The following is a 16,064-nucleotide window of genomic DNA, read 5'->3' as shown; positions in this document are numbered from 1 at the left end:
TTTGACAGTTCAGACGGATAACTTATTGTAATTGTTATAATACCTAAGTGTTAATAATTCGACACGTTCCTACCCTATTTAGCTGCCGTAGCGGACCCAAAGCAGGCCTGTGTAATAGAATAGACCCGCTGGTGACAATAATGTTGAAGTTCTCAATCGAATGACCGAGAAGTTCTACGTCGTATCGAAAGCAGGAAACTACAGTACCTCGGCCACATTACGAGAGGACAAAAGTAGGTACAGCATTCCTGAACTTGGCATCCAAGGAAAGATCAACGATATGCGTAGCAGGGGACGACGCATTTCATCACTTATTGATGATTATATTATTTTAAAATAAATTATTTGTAAACATGCGAAAATGTATTGGAATGTCTTCGGCTTTCTCAAATTAATGAACCGGAATGCTGAATTGAAAACATAATAATATTAAAAACATGGAAAAGCATTCCTGATAATTTTACATCTTCATTTTATGGGTATCATTTTTTTATACATTCAATAAATAATGTGATTTAGATAATATCATAATATTGTGTACACCTAAAAAGGAATGGCGCCACAAATTTAAAAATAAATCGGCTTATTTTGGCACGCCGGTCAAATCCTATTTGCCATTGCTGATCTAGCTGTATTTTTTATATCTATAGAAAATAAAAACACCCTAGTGTGTAAAAAAATACAATATCTTCTGAAAACGTATAGGTAAATTGGTACATAGTTTATTTTATTATTAATGAAAATGAATGAACTTAATTGTTTTTCGGTCAGAATAATTATATTGAATATAAAGTTGAATTTCAATTTAAAATATTAACATTGAGAAGACCAGTTACCCACATAAAAGTGTCAATGAAAATTAGACAACCAGGAAACATTCTGGTCAGCGCTCGAAATGGAAAAGTTTACGAACCGGAGCGCTCGACAGTTTTCTGAATAACAATACATAGTTATCATGGTTAGAAGACATAGTTATCAAATTTTATGTGTATTTCATAAAAATAAGTATTAGATTTTCTATTATATGGCCTATCTAGCTCAGACGGTCAAATTATTTTTTCCACGAGACGGAACGATAATTTTACCGATTTCACGAACAGGAACGGCGCTCCGGTGCGTTCCGGTCCATTTCGAGCTCTGATTTTGGTATATATAAGTTAGAATTAACTGGATTCGTTGTCAGTATGAATTTACCTTTTGGTGAGTGCACATAGTGCCTGAAGATGCCAAAAGACGAAACCCGGGTCGCAAAAAAACGACTTAAATGGAATGGTACAAATCTTAAATACATTAGAATTTAAATTCAAATTCCATCAAGTACCCTCGGTCGATAGTAATAATATGATACAATTATTATTAATAAATTGACCGCTGGATAGCCCAATTTGAAGTGTATATCCACAGAACAGAACATTATTAAATATAATTCAGATAGGCTATACCCCAATACACTACATTTTGAAGCAGGGTTTTGAATGTGTGAGTATCATACGAAAATTAACCACACATTATAGACGTGCAATAGCATGTGTTGCATCCTTCAAATACACCAATATTTAATGAGCGTCAGTGCATAAACCGAGAGCAGTAATTGTCAGACGAAGGACAAGCGTATTCTTTACACGTGTGTTTATCCCATGTTTTTTCCATATTCGAGATCGGTTGCATGTTACTCCACACCCGTCAAGTATTTCAATTTCTATTAATTCTGTATTCCCTGTGTATATTTTTAGCCTTCTTCTATTCATTTGTCAAAATCATCTCTTACAATCCACGCGGAAACCAATTGGGAAAGCTGCACTAATGAGTGTGTACATGGCAAGAAACGCAGAGATGATTTTTAGTACCTAGTACCTAGATTGGGTGATGTTACACATTCTTATGAAAACAAATTGAGAGCCACTATCGCATTCCTAGCTACAAATCTTCATTTTTTCAATAATGGAATAATGCGCGATGCCTGACTACATTTTAAATCGGGTGTTGTCAATTAATTCTGATAATTCTGCAAAAGTGTTGCCAATCCGAGTGCGTGGGTGGCTTGCGATAATATTTACAATAATGCTAGAGAGAACTCTTATGCCATGTCCACACCGGCATCAAGTTGCTGGCAAACACTTTAATATTATATAATTCTACTTATAAACACAATATGGCAGCATAAGCGCCGATGTATAATTTAATATTGGCACTATCTGCCCTAATTTTCTGCCCCTAAGCAGCGCGTGGCCGGGTTATTCCTACCTATCTACCTACTAGTATTGCCTACCTACATAAATAAACAAAAGCTCTTTATTAAAAACTCGTCTTAAATTTTGATGACATTTCACAAAAAACCACTATTAACTAAAAATAATTAAATAATACAAATGGATTAAAAATGAAAAAAAAATTACTGCAATTAATAAACTATTAATAATTCTATTAATTTAATTTAAATACAATTTGAGGTAGTAATATGCTTTAAATTGAACATAGGTCTCAAAATAATGTTGTGAATAATAATTATTCGTTGAATAAACAAAAAATTGTTTATTAAATTATTAAATTTGCAATAACATTATAACTAATATTTCTAGAAATCCTGACGTCAGTTAGTAGTCAAAGTAATTGATACCTTGATTTAAAAAAACAAAAGGCGATACCCAAAAATTAATGCATTTCGAGATGTACCTAAAAACTACTAGCTAAATTCGTTATAATTAAATAGAACGCTCGTAATTGGTGTGAACATTGGCACGAATCCGGTGGATACAGGTTCATGTCCCATCAGAGCGTCATTTTAAAAAAACCTTTTAATGGATTCGCTAAGACTTGCGTCATGCGATAACAATTTATAAGAACATTTTTGGCGAATTGGCCAAATTCCTATGGACCATTCAATGGCCCCCACAAGAGGGAAGGGCTGACAGGGCTCTTGCCTAGAGGCCCAGGCTCAAGAGGGGCGTGGCGTGGCGGGTCGATCAGATATGCGAGATAAACACACATCACAAATTTGCTCTAATAGTAAAAAAGTCACCCGTGCGCTATTTCACAAAAGGAATATTAACATTTAAGAAATGAGGTTGTACGATGCAATTTGAGTGTTTTGTGTTGATACTCGACAGCTCCATAATTAAAGTAGATGTATTAGAACTATATTATTATATAATCACAAAAAATAAACCGAACCTTACTTTTACCTCTAACACAATTTTGAAAACGCTTCTATTGTGCGTCACATATGCCGTTAAACTTAGCGATAGGTAGGGGGGCATTTTAGGATGTGGGGGCCATGCGCCATTCTCAAAAGAAGCAAAATAATTGTGTAGGTAGTACATAATATATAGTTCCACAAAAATAAATGCACAAGGAAATGTGTTTCGTCATCGGAGTCATCGGAGAGGAGGGAGTCCTCCATCTAGAACCTCGATTGTCCATTTTTAACAATAGAGCATCAGAATTTCATCTTTTTTATTACAGATGGCAGACGCGGACATCAGAGACCTCTCTGGAACCATGGCAAACAAGGTGCATCTTTTAATCTATTTCATTACAATATGCCTGAATCAGATGGCTTATTAAATAAATCACCACTACCAAACGCCTGAAATGATCATTCAGAATATTTGGGTAGCTACTCCAGTGATGTCCCTAGACAAAATGCCGCCATATTTTTTATACAGTAGTTTTTATCATCCTTCCATGACTCCAATATCTAAGAATTGTATTGTATGGATACATTACTAACAAGATATATTCCTACCACTAAATCTAATTTAAATGCCTTCTCTGCTTCAATAGACAATATTGCGAGTCTACGGTTTTAGATAAGTACATTTAAAAATACACCTGACAATTTCCAAAGTTTGCGAGTGACAAGCAAACATATTTGAATACATTTTAAATTAGGTACTTAAGTATTTGCCTACCTACCTGTAATTTAAATATGATTCGCAAATCTGCACGTGTCATCGCTGTTCACCGAGGACGTGACATCCAAAGACAACGGAAGTAAACTAGACATCGCGAACCCAGCAAAAAAATAAAGTCCTGTTAAAACTTTACAGTAATTAATACATTTTGTTTCCAACCAGTGAGCTGAATTTTTTAATGGAAAGATAATTCCGTTATTAACTTCAGGTAGCTATTTTTATATATACCTAATGATTCTCTTCGATTTGCCGCCCTTTGGGTAACTCCCGCCCCAAAGCCCACGGAACGTCACTGAGCTACTCCGTGGTCTGCGCATAGTTTTTTTATGACTTACACCACGGGAGATAAAGTTTGGTGACACAATATGAAAGCCGCAAGGAAGTGGTTCTGTAATATGAAATGACTTCTTCGAATGAAATTATCTGTAGACCACAGTAAACGAGATAATACTAATAATATAACAATAATTTTGGTTTTAAATAAAAATAAAATTGCTTATTCAGGACCACGACATTCGTTAGTTGGTGCTAAGATTAATTATTATGAAGTGACTAATTGAAGAATTACTCATTTTTATGAGTGTCTCATTTTTTGTCTTGTTTATTTATAAAAACTTATATTTTTGGTCAACTTAGAAATAAAATAACAATATAATGAAATGCCTTTTTTCTGTAAACCTTAAACTGTTTGTAATATTAATACTATCGACTGAAAGTACTTGATGGAATTTGAATTCTAATGGATTCAAGCTCTGTACTATTACATTTAAGTCGTTTTTTGCGACCCGGGTTTCGCCTTTCGGCATCTTCAGGCGCCGTGTACACTCGCCAAAGGTAAACACACACTGACAGCGAACTCTCTTTACTCTAGCGTATATAATAAATCAATACAATAAAGTAGGTTAAAACTCCATTACCTACCTATCAAGTCAAAGGTTACAAAAAATACAATAAACAACTTATGAATAGTTGGAGTGTCAGTAAAATACCTAATTAGTAAAAACCCTATCTTATTAATAACAATACCCTTGATAGCATATTATAATAAATCGTCAAAACATAATAATTGATCATTATTCTTTTGAACAATAAAAATACTACATTCAAGAGGTGTAAATCGTCAATTGTAAGAAACTGTTTGATTTTAGAACTATATTTTTCATAGTTGGCGTTTATTTAAATGATGTTTGATGCGCGCCAATAATTTTATAATTACAGGCGGACCTCGACTTACGAACGTTCGACTTTCGCACAATTCGCTATTTCGCACATTTCAAAAAAAATCGTTTTTTTAAAACGACGCGCTGGCCGTAGGGTTAAGATATCCCCTTCTCGCTCGCTCACAAGCAAGTGCGTTTTTTGCGTCACTTGCATCCTGCTCGCACCCGTCACTTTGCTTGTGAGCTAGCTAGGATAAGTGTCTTGCGCAGGAGCGCGTGGGGGCGTGTCATGTTGTGCGTTTTGTTAATTTTCTTCATTTGAAATACTTCACCCTAAAAATTTATAAACATGAGCGAGAAACGGAAAAACTGCAGTGTTGATACGAACAAAAAGAAATCAAGGACTTATAAACTTCACATGACGCTCTGATTGCGGTGAATCTTTTGCTTCAATCGGACGTTCGTATGATACAAACAGGCAGGGGCGGCTCTACCTTACGGGACCGAGGGGACGGTCCCCCCCCATGATTCTATAATCAATCTTCAATTACATATTCATATTACACGTGCCTGCCACAATACATTGATTTTGTTAAGTATAAATTAATTAAATATATATTTTATTTGTACCGTTTGTTTGCCCATCCTTGATTCTTGTTTCTTGGCGCAACCCTGTTAATGCTATCACACTCAGTCTACCTACATAGCAGGTACGTTCCACGATGCTGGCGGGGCACAGAACTTCTAAGAACAGATTTATGAGTTCCTTGAGGCAGGGTCTTGGGAGATGGGCCCGTTCGAATGAAAGCAATGTTTATTTTATTATGAGATGCTATATGCGATTGTCGGTTATGATTTTCAAAATTCTGAATCACGTAACTGTGTGGAACATTAACTGCGTCATATGCACGTTTAGCCGTGCATGTATTAGTGCTAGCTCGGGGATGCGATTCAAAATACCCTGTCCTGCATAAATGTGAGTACCTAAGTAGAGTTGACGTATTATTATTATATTTGTCGGTCGGAGCATATCCTGTCACACGCCGTTTTAGTTTGCCAGTCAGACGTCGTGATTAACGGTCATCTATCTAAAATAAGTTTAACTTATATTTGTTAATACATAGGTACTCTTTATTTATATTGTAAAGTACTATTTGTAGATAATTTTCATCTCACGCTAGTAAAATAATTTTGATAAAAAATATTAAGTATGTACCTACTATGATAAATGGGTGGATTATTTATTGAAATATAAGTTTAGTACAATTGATATTTGAAGACAAACTACAAGTGAAACGATTAGGACCTCACCGGTAGGTACAGTTCGATTATGAGGAATACAGGGGCAAACACATTTTGAAAATAGCCGATATACTGGGTTATTTGTTAAGTTAACCTAATCTAACCTAAACTAACCCAAACTAACAAATAATCCAGTATATCGGGTATTTTCAAATGTGTTTTCCGCTGTATTCCTCATAACCGAACTGTACGTGGCCGTGATTAGACTTCCGAATCGCTCAGTGTTCCAGTTACTATGTAGATTATTGTAGATGATGTACGTACTATTACGAAAATTCGCCGTCATTTAAAGGGACTTCAATAACAATTCAAAATGAGCTTTTCGATTCCATGTACGATTTACGATATATAGAGAATTCTTCAAAGAGGAGATATTATCTACCACGAATTTTGTTTCAATCCAAGCGGATGAAACAACAGTCGATGTTTCTTGTAAAGCACAGTTGGTTATAATATTAAGGTATATTATTAAACTAAGTACTGTTATTGAACGATTTGTGCAGTGTTCCAAACTATTGGATAAATCGACTAGTGCCCTGACACCAGAAATAAAATTAGTGCAGAATGAATGAAAACAGAAGAGTAGAATTATTTAAGTAGTTACCTATAAGACTCTTTCGGACACAGGAGGCATATGAAAATGAAGTAATAGCTACAAAAGGTATGTTTTCTTTGAATTATGTATAGAATCCCTAAAGCCACTATACAAAATAAATGACTTACATACAAGTAATGTTATAATTCAAAATTTAATAAAATTATAATAGGTAGGTATACGTTTTGATTGGTATTGATTAGGTATATATTTATTAGATATTTCACGCCACCTGACCCCACTTACTAAAATATGCTAGAGCCGCCACTGCAAACAGGTCTACTACGATATGTTCAATTTTGAAAAATAAAAATAAAATTAAGGAATACGTTCAAAATTGTGGAAATATATTATCTCTAAAGGTTGTTTCTAAAGGACACGGCATAGTTATGGATGAAATGGAAAAATATTTGTCATCATGGATCGACGACCAACATCAAAAAGATGTCCCTCTGAATATTTCAATTATTCAAGCAAAGGCTCTTAGTTTGTACAAAGATTGTAAGGCTAGAAAAAGAAGATTCTAACACAATTTTTCAAGCAAGTAACAGTTGGTTTATATTAAATTCACTGGAAAATCGGCTGATGCGGATAAAGATGCTGCAAAAGAATTTATTTCATCATTATCCAAAATTATTGAAGATGGAGAATATTCCTCTAGCCAAATATTTAATGTAGATTACACAGGTTTATTTTGGAAAAAAATGCCTAATCGTACATTCTTATCTAAGGAAGAATCAATTGCCCCAGGGCATAAAACTTCTAAAAACCGATTGACATTGCTTCTTGGTGGAAACTTGGCTGGTGATTTAAAATTGATGCCAATGTTAATTTATCAACCAGAAAATCCCAGAGCATTGAAAGGGAAGGATAAAGAATTGCTTACAGTAATCAAATAAAAATACCTGGGTTTACTGCGTTAATATTAAATGATTGGTTCACTTTACATTTCGTGCCAGCAGTTAAGCAATATTGTAAAGTTAATGATTTACCATTTAAAATAAGAAAAAGAAGAGTGGCAAAGAGTTAACTCTTGATAATTTTTTAAGGGAAACACCCGCAAACTCCACTTAAACATGTCTCTTAAACATCTTATATTTACTTGATAAATAAATATTTCAAAATACACAATTTAATTTTTTTTACTTCCCTCTACTTTCGAACATTCAACATTCGCACACCTTTTCAGGAACCAATTATGTGCGAAAGTCGAGGTCCTCCTGTATTTATCTAGACTAGCAGAACCGCCAGAATTGCCAACTTCCTCGCTAGACTCTGTAGGTCGCTTGGTGTCCTAATCTTATAGAAATAAGTCCAGATAAAATGTTTTTTATTTGAACCAGAATTATTATTATCTTTTCTCTTGTCCAGCACAAATGATTTTGAATAATTCACAATTTCGTTTTTTTTTTTTTTTAAAGAAATCGCTAAACCCTTTGTATTTCATATCAAACCATGTTTCAATGTTGTGACCATACTGGAATGAGATTCAATATTTTAAAAAATCATTTTAAGTTAGTGATATAAAATTTGTATAAGTAATTAGTAAGTAAGTATTAAGTAAAATATGTATTATTTTACAACGTTTTTATTAGCTCGTATTCTTGTTTGACCGGTGGTTGTTTGTCCAGTAAAAATCTTGCAATCGACTTTTAAGTAACTTCTCGACTAAAGATCTACCATCGTAAGTTGGCAGCCGGTCGAATTTGAAACTAAAATTGTCTATCGAGGATAAATTTGTTACAAATGCCATTTAATTTTACAACATGTTTCTCGAATTATGGATTGCATAATATTTTTACAGAAATCTACTACCAATTAAAAATATAAATTACCATTTTTTGTTAGTTATGGTAATATTCTCAATGTCATACTAGCGCCCTCGCTGAAATGCCAATTTATGATGGTAGATCTATAGCTAGACATTTGAAACTTTTAGAATATATCAGAACACGATGCCAATGCATTCTTTTAATACGTTTAGCCATCTTTAAGCAGAATTGAATTCATTTTCAGTTAATTCTGTTTTCTATGGAATGTTATTTCAGAAAAATCCGTAAAAAGTAAAAGACTATTATTGGTTGCTTAGGGGGTGGTCATAGCAACTAAATTATTAATATAATACACGTGCGTTACCATGGAAATCAAAATAAAATGTCAAAATGACATTTCAGTATTCTATATTTTATTTACTTCATATCAAGTACAAGTTTGAGCATATCGAGCATAATAATTCAACAGAAAATTTAAAAAAGTTCTTATTATTTTGGTTATAATAATTATTTTGAGAATTTCCATCTAAGTATTTAATATTGCATAAAAATAAATATAATCAAAATAAAAAAACGCCTATAAAATGTATCTCCTTGAAACTGAACTTACTAAGAGGTATTTTAGTTTTTTTTTCATATTTGTGTTACCTATATAATATTATACCTAAGTACATATAAAAGAATTAAAACTTTGTAAATTCTCAGTGGTAACAGGATTAACTATAGTGCTATCAAATAATATTAATTGTTCTGTTTAGTTCTGGTAAACCCAGCACTCGAAATAGAAAATGTTACGAACCGGAGCGCTCATTATTTTTCCGAAAATATTAACATAGTCATATAATTTTATGTGTGTTTTATAAAAATATGTGTGTTTGATTTTTTGTTCAATGGCCTTTCTAGCTCACGTGGTAAAATTATTTTTTCCACGAGACGGAACGACAATTTTGCCGATTTTAAGACCCGGAACGGCGCTCTGATGCGCTCCGGTCCATTTCTAGCCCTGGGTAAACCTATACACAAAACTGATTACTGTTGAGGAATCTTTGGAAATAAGGGATGCATCTCTAAAGTCATACATTTTATTTCACACCACAAGTGCTGATAGGTAAGTGTATTTTGATCCAAGAGATGTTGTTTGTTTATTTACTCTATTCATTATAGAATCAATACAAACAAGCAAAAAATAAAGCATCTGATAGGCCGTGTGCCTACTAGTGAAAATTAAATGGTATGGCAAGCATATTAGATTTAACAGGGGTACACCAAGTGGGGGTGCGAAACACCCGAGCTGCAGAATTTAATGGGTGGCAAGCGTCCAAGAACCAGTTACCAGAAAATTAACTAAGTCATAAATGCACAATATTTCAAGAAAAAACAAATTTTCTCTTGAGCTTGTTTCACGGATAGTACAAAAGTCACCTGCGGGCAATTTTCTTCCATGTCATTAAAATTTATTAATATTTTATAAATTTAGATTTTCGTGCTAAGCCTGCAGGTATAAAACTAATAGTGTTAACCTACGAGTTATTACGTTGATACAACTACAAGTGGTTATCAAATGCGCGTGGATTAATGGTGATAATTATTAGGATCATTAGTGTCCGTTTGTTATATTCCGCGATGTATATGCTGAATTTCATTGAATTTTATAAACTAACCAGCACAATCTGCAAATTGTATTCTTAGTTCGATGAAAATAAATAATTATTGAATATACATAATTTTGGAAACACTTCTGAGAAAATATAAGTATTATAACCAAATTGAAAAAAGTAAGACAGCCCCGTAGGAATCGAACCTGCATCTCTCGGGTTTCACGCCCTCGTACATCTTGTGAACTATTCGTTGAATAAAAAAAGTAATTAATTGAAAACAAATAAGTATGATTGACAAAGTCGTGCACTATTTACATGTTGAATCTTAACAGCCTACCTCCACCCCTCGCCATGGTCCCCACAGAAGGGGAAAACTGACAGAGCTCTAGCCTGGGACCCGGGCTTAGAGGGGTCCAGCGTGACGTGTCAACCAGTTAAGTGAAAAAAACACAACTTTGCTCTTTCTATAGTAAATAAAAATCATTTGATGTGATAAATGATGATTGACATAATTATATTATGATAATTCACGTGTGGAATTTTATTTTATAATTACCTATCAAACTTACAAAATGGTTTTCTATCCAATATGGTGAATGGTTGCATGTTACTTGGTTACCACAAAAGAAATTCGCGATCAACTGTGCCGACAACTCAATAAATTAACTGGATTTATTTAAAAATCGCTAAAAATACACTTAATACACTTAACCCTGGGGTTCCGTGGAAACCACTTGGGGAACACTACCGTAGAAAATTACACTGTCATTAACCTTAGCGATAGGTGGGGGGGAGGCGCCATAGATCCAGGCTTGAGGGCCCACTTCAGGATATGGGGCCATGCCCCTCACCACTGATATAATTGAGTACCTTGGTATCAAAGTGGGACATACGCCACCTCCCACTAAATTCATGTTTTAATTGATTATGGTAGTGCAAGTGATGCTTTTTTCAAAAAATCCACTAAAAGTATCAAAAACGGTAGTTTTCATAGAGATTTTTGAGTTTAAAGTTGGTATGTTATATGAAAAACGGTCACTTTTCACACATGTTTGTCAGTCTCCATGGCTTATGTCCCACTTTGATACCAAGGTACCCATATATATATATATATATATATATATATATAACGACAGTGTTTAGGAAAAAGGACGTAACCCTCACTGAACAAATTTTACAGGAGAGGCAAAAAACGTTTTTTAAGAGTTTTTAGTTTAATATTTTTTAAAAAATAGCCACAGACATTGGGTGCATGATGATTGATGATTTGGTGTAATATATTTTTGATTTAATAATAATTAAAGAAGTTATTACAGAAAAATCATTAAAATTGCGGATAAATGAGTTTTTCCATAAATTAAAAAATAATTAATCTCAATTAAAACCTGAATTTAGATAATAATTCAGCATTTGCGGCTTACTTCCTTTTTATAGAACGTGTATTTAGTTGTACACATTGTTAATATCTAATAAAAGCACTTTTCGAAAAATCGAGGGTTACGCCCTTTTTCCTAAACACAGTCGAATATATATATATATATATATCGTGGAATACCGAGAGGAGTCAGGCATGTACGTTGAGAAGGCTAAAGACAGCAAATCATTCGGGTCACTATCCTCAGTCATGCAGTCCTGACGAAAAAGAAGTAATAATTTAGTTAAATAATTTGTATTATTTTTTCCGTTTCTGGAATCCTGAATCTGAAGCCCCTGGGCCCCCTTGTGTGCCCGCTTGTTGCTAAATTCTAGCTCCCTACATCAGCCGTCGCCCACGCCCGTGCAGTTTTATCAATCTGACTAACCAAAAAAATGATACCGTATTTTGGCATCAAAACCAACACAGTCAACCAATTATCGCATTTTTTATTTGGGATTAACACCACTACACTTTTGGCAATAAGTAATGAGATTAAGACTATATTCGGTTTAGTATAATATAAATAGTCACTGATCCATCATGTTAAATTAATTTGCGAACCATTTTTCCATCGCATACTAAATAATATTTATTGAATTTAAACTACTTCAGTTTAATTTTATTTGGAAGAATTTATATTGAACACGTCTTATTTAGAGTGATTAAAGCATTTTTATAATCGTGCCAATTTTTACTTTTTTAATGTGATGTGATAATACGATGTAATCAATTAATTAACTGTTGTGGTAAGTAACTTTAAATTATAATTTTATAATGATCACTGCATTAGTTTATTAATATCTCACCAATGCCATCACTACAGCCACTTAACTCTTACTAGACTGCCCTTCCAAGGAAGAAGGCAGTGACTCGCAAAATTTGTGAAATTGAGTTATGAATGCCATCCGTTAGGTAATTTTGAAAGCTATATATTCTGTTCACTTTAAAATCAGTATTATCACTAAAATACCGTTAAAATCCTTAGTGAAAAAATAGACATCTACTAAAATAATACATTTTTTTTTAGCAAAAAGGCAGTAATTGCACCTATTCATTGCAGTTACCGCTTGTTTATTATTACTTTGTTTGTATTTTAATATCCTACTAATAAAAAATATCAACGTTTTTTATTAATTCACAGTACTAAAGTTTGAAGAAAAACACATTATGTCATTTATCTAGAAAGTGTGTGAGAGTCAGTTACTGCCTTCTTCCTTAGAAGGGCAGTAGAGGTGTTGTCGAGAAAATTCATCTTGGGAATTCTCGAAAAATATTTTTTCCGAAATTTCACAAATTCTCAATCCTTGAGAAATACCTAATCCATGAACATCTCGAGAATTTGACAATATCTTAAGTATTATTTTAACTTAATTTTAACTATGTACAATGTTAAATTAAAAAAAAATCACCCCCAAATTGATTTACTATGCATGTAAATATAGTTTTAATTTTACCATTTCAACAAAATATTCTTTAGAACCACCTGGCGTTGCAAAGAGTTTTCCTTGCAATGGGTGCTTATAGGCCTTGGCCGAATTCAAATCAGCAATATCCGATGCGCGTAGATGCATTGTTTCCAATAAAGCATTTTTTCAGCCAGCATACGAATTATATTTTGATTTAGCATTTTCATTAGTTCGTGTGTCTGTTCACAAAAAATGTCGTTGGTAAATTGAGTTTAAACGCACTTAGAAAGAAAAAAACAATTTCGTCCATGATAGTATAATATTATGACGTGTGAATATGAGAGGTAAGCGTCCTGTCACATCTCTACTGCAGAATCGTTTAAGATACTGAAAATTAATTTCATATAGACATGTATTAAATCAAGACTCGAAATGGAACGGAGCGCACGGATCCGCAAAATTATCGCTTCGTCTCGTCTATTTAACAATCTGAGCTAGATAGGTCATATAACAAAAAATCTAACACACTTATTTTTATAAAATATACATAAAATTAGATAACTGTATTAATATTTTCGGAAAATTATTTAGCGCTCCTGTTGGTAAAATTTAACGTTACGAACGCTGTATATCGTTCAAAATATTCTCCTAATTAAAACACCAATATGTATAGACCTGTGTACTATTTTTGTCGGTTACATTCATTGATATACTACTAGATAAGGAGTTCCCATACAAGTGTCATTTTAAAAATGTACCACAAAATTTTACGAATATCGTCTTATAATATTTCCTTGTAGGTACAATGCGTCAAGACCGTTAACATGGATTCCCGAATTTCACCCGTATTGCCCTGGCTGTAAAACTAAATTTGCGTTCTTGGAATAGTGACCCTAAGGGTGTCTGCAACCCAAAGCTTGCAAGCTACCAAAAATTAATGTCTGAGCGGACAGAGCAAGTCGTCATGCGCTGACTATTAGTTAAAGTGAGATGCAAGCTAGATCGGGCTTACTCATAATTATTGCCAGGTCGTTTTCGAGACAAATATTAAGTGAGCTTATATCTAGTTAAGTCTGCTGCTATTAAAACAGTAAGTTTTGACACTGGCCGAGTCGCTGAAAATCGGGCGTCATTTTAAGAAGCATATGATTCATCCAGTAGTATATCAATGGTTACATTTTATTTATTTATAGAGCTCATTCATTTATTCAGATATTCTTAATAAACTTCAAGAAACTGTGACCTAACATTTTTTTGGCTAATTCAAAAAAATATATATTTATTATAGAAGGGGGTGGCTTTTTCATCACATCGCAACCTGGCAGAGGTACATGATTACTAGGAAGCCATTGATTCCGAGGAATACGGAATACGTAACAACAACACCAGAATGATAATATTATAAAAATGACAAAATTATCATCAATAAAATGCGTCCCCATAAATTAGAGTTACGCAACATTGTGTAGAGGCAAAGAAAATATACAGATGGCAGATTCAAAGATTTCAAGAAACAATAAACGATTTATCCAGGATATAGAGATGGGAGAGTTATCACCAATAACAGACAACTCCGCAAAATCAACTTCAACAACACACATTACAACTATACACAACCAGTCTGACTTTGAGGTTGGAAATGAACAATCAGAAACGGAAGAGTCATTTTTGATAAATGATACGGTAACACTCCAAATAGGTGATGAGTCAGAGAATGAAGGCGATGAATTAATTAATGTACTCGTATCATATGTGAAAAAATATGACAATGGTGGTTTCGCCGAACAACAGCAATTTTACACCGACAAATCAGTTTTGAATAGAGCGATTGCCAATACTGATCTATTGGATAGTGTGCTGTTAAACGATATTGTACTTTCAAAAAAGTAAGTACCTTTTAAAAAAATATCATATTCATAACAAGTATTGTGCTTAACCCTTAGACTGCTACGCAACGATATATCGTTGTTTTTGATATTGGCCACAACGATCGTCGTTTTGCATTTGATGCATTTAATTTTGGAACATACTACTGCTTCAGCGGTATGAAACATTTTTGATATATTTAGTTTTATTGTTGTGTAATATAACTTGATTTATATATGTTTTGTGACTGGGTAGGGTTAGAACTTATAACTATTGTATTTTTTTTCATCGCATCAGCATTTTTATAATAAAAACATTAATTTCAAATACAAATTTCAGTTTACAATATAAACAAATTTCGTTTTTTATTTGTTTACAGTCAAATTCTGGGTGGAATGACAATTTTTTATTTAATATTATACATTTGAAACAGTGGGAAAAGTATTTTAGAACAGTGTTTCCCTAAAAATACTAAAGATTATACTAACTTAATTAATACTAACCTACTTATTTCTAATTTACTAAAGTAAAATACACGGATCGTGACTCCCTGAAGGGACCGTAGATTTTCTATTAAATTAAAGTGGATTTATACTATATAAAAACAATTTCATTTATAAAAAAAAAAATGAAATAAAAATCATTTGCAATATTTTAAATGTTCCGATAAGCAAACACCATGAAGACCTTTTTCACAACCATTTGTTTTCAATAGCTGTTAAAAATAAAAACTCGATGGTTCGTTTCGCTCGCACACGTGGTCGTCAGTATGATAGAGCGAGAAAGATAATTTCAATTAATTTTAAAGGCAAACGAAGGGGGGAATATCTAATAGCCTCATTATCTATTCAAAACGATAAACTAATTACAAAACGTGTTTTCATAATATTCCGATTTCGCAGAATCAATTAGAGTGGTAAGGTGTCTAAAAATAATACAATACTTTAATTTATCGACAATTATTGGTAGCAATCTTCGACCGGATTTTGCACAACATCGTAGCAGCCAAAGGGTTAATATTAGGGCTGCGCCAA

This window comes from Rhyacophila brunnea, unplaced genomic scaffold, assembly GCF_057557595.1.
Source record: "Rhyacophila brunnea isolate RB1 unplaced genomic scaffold, BYU_Rbru_1.0 scaffold_4, whole genome shotgun sequence".
NCBI lineage: Eukaryota > Metazoa > Arthropoda > Insecta > Trichoptera > Rhyacophilidae > Rhyacophila > Rhyacophila brunnea.
This window is presented reverse-complemented; position numbering follows the sequence as displayed.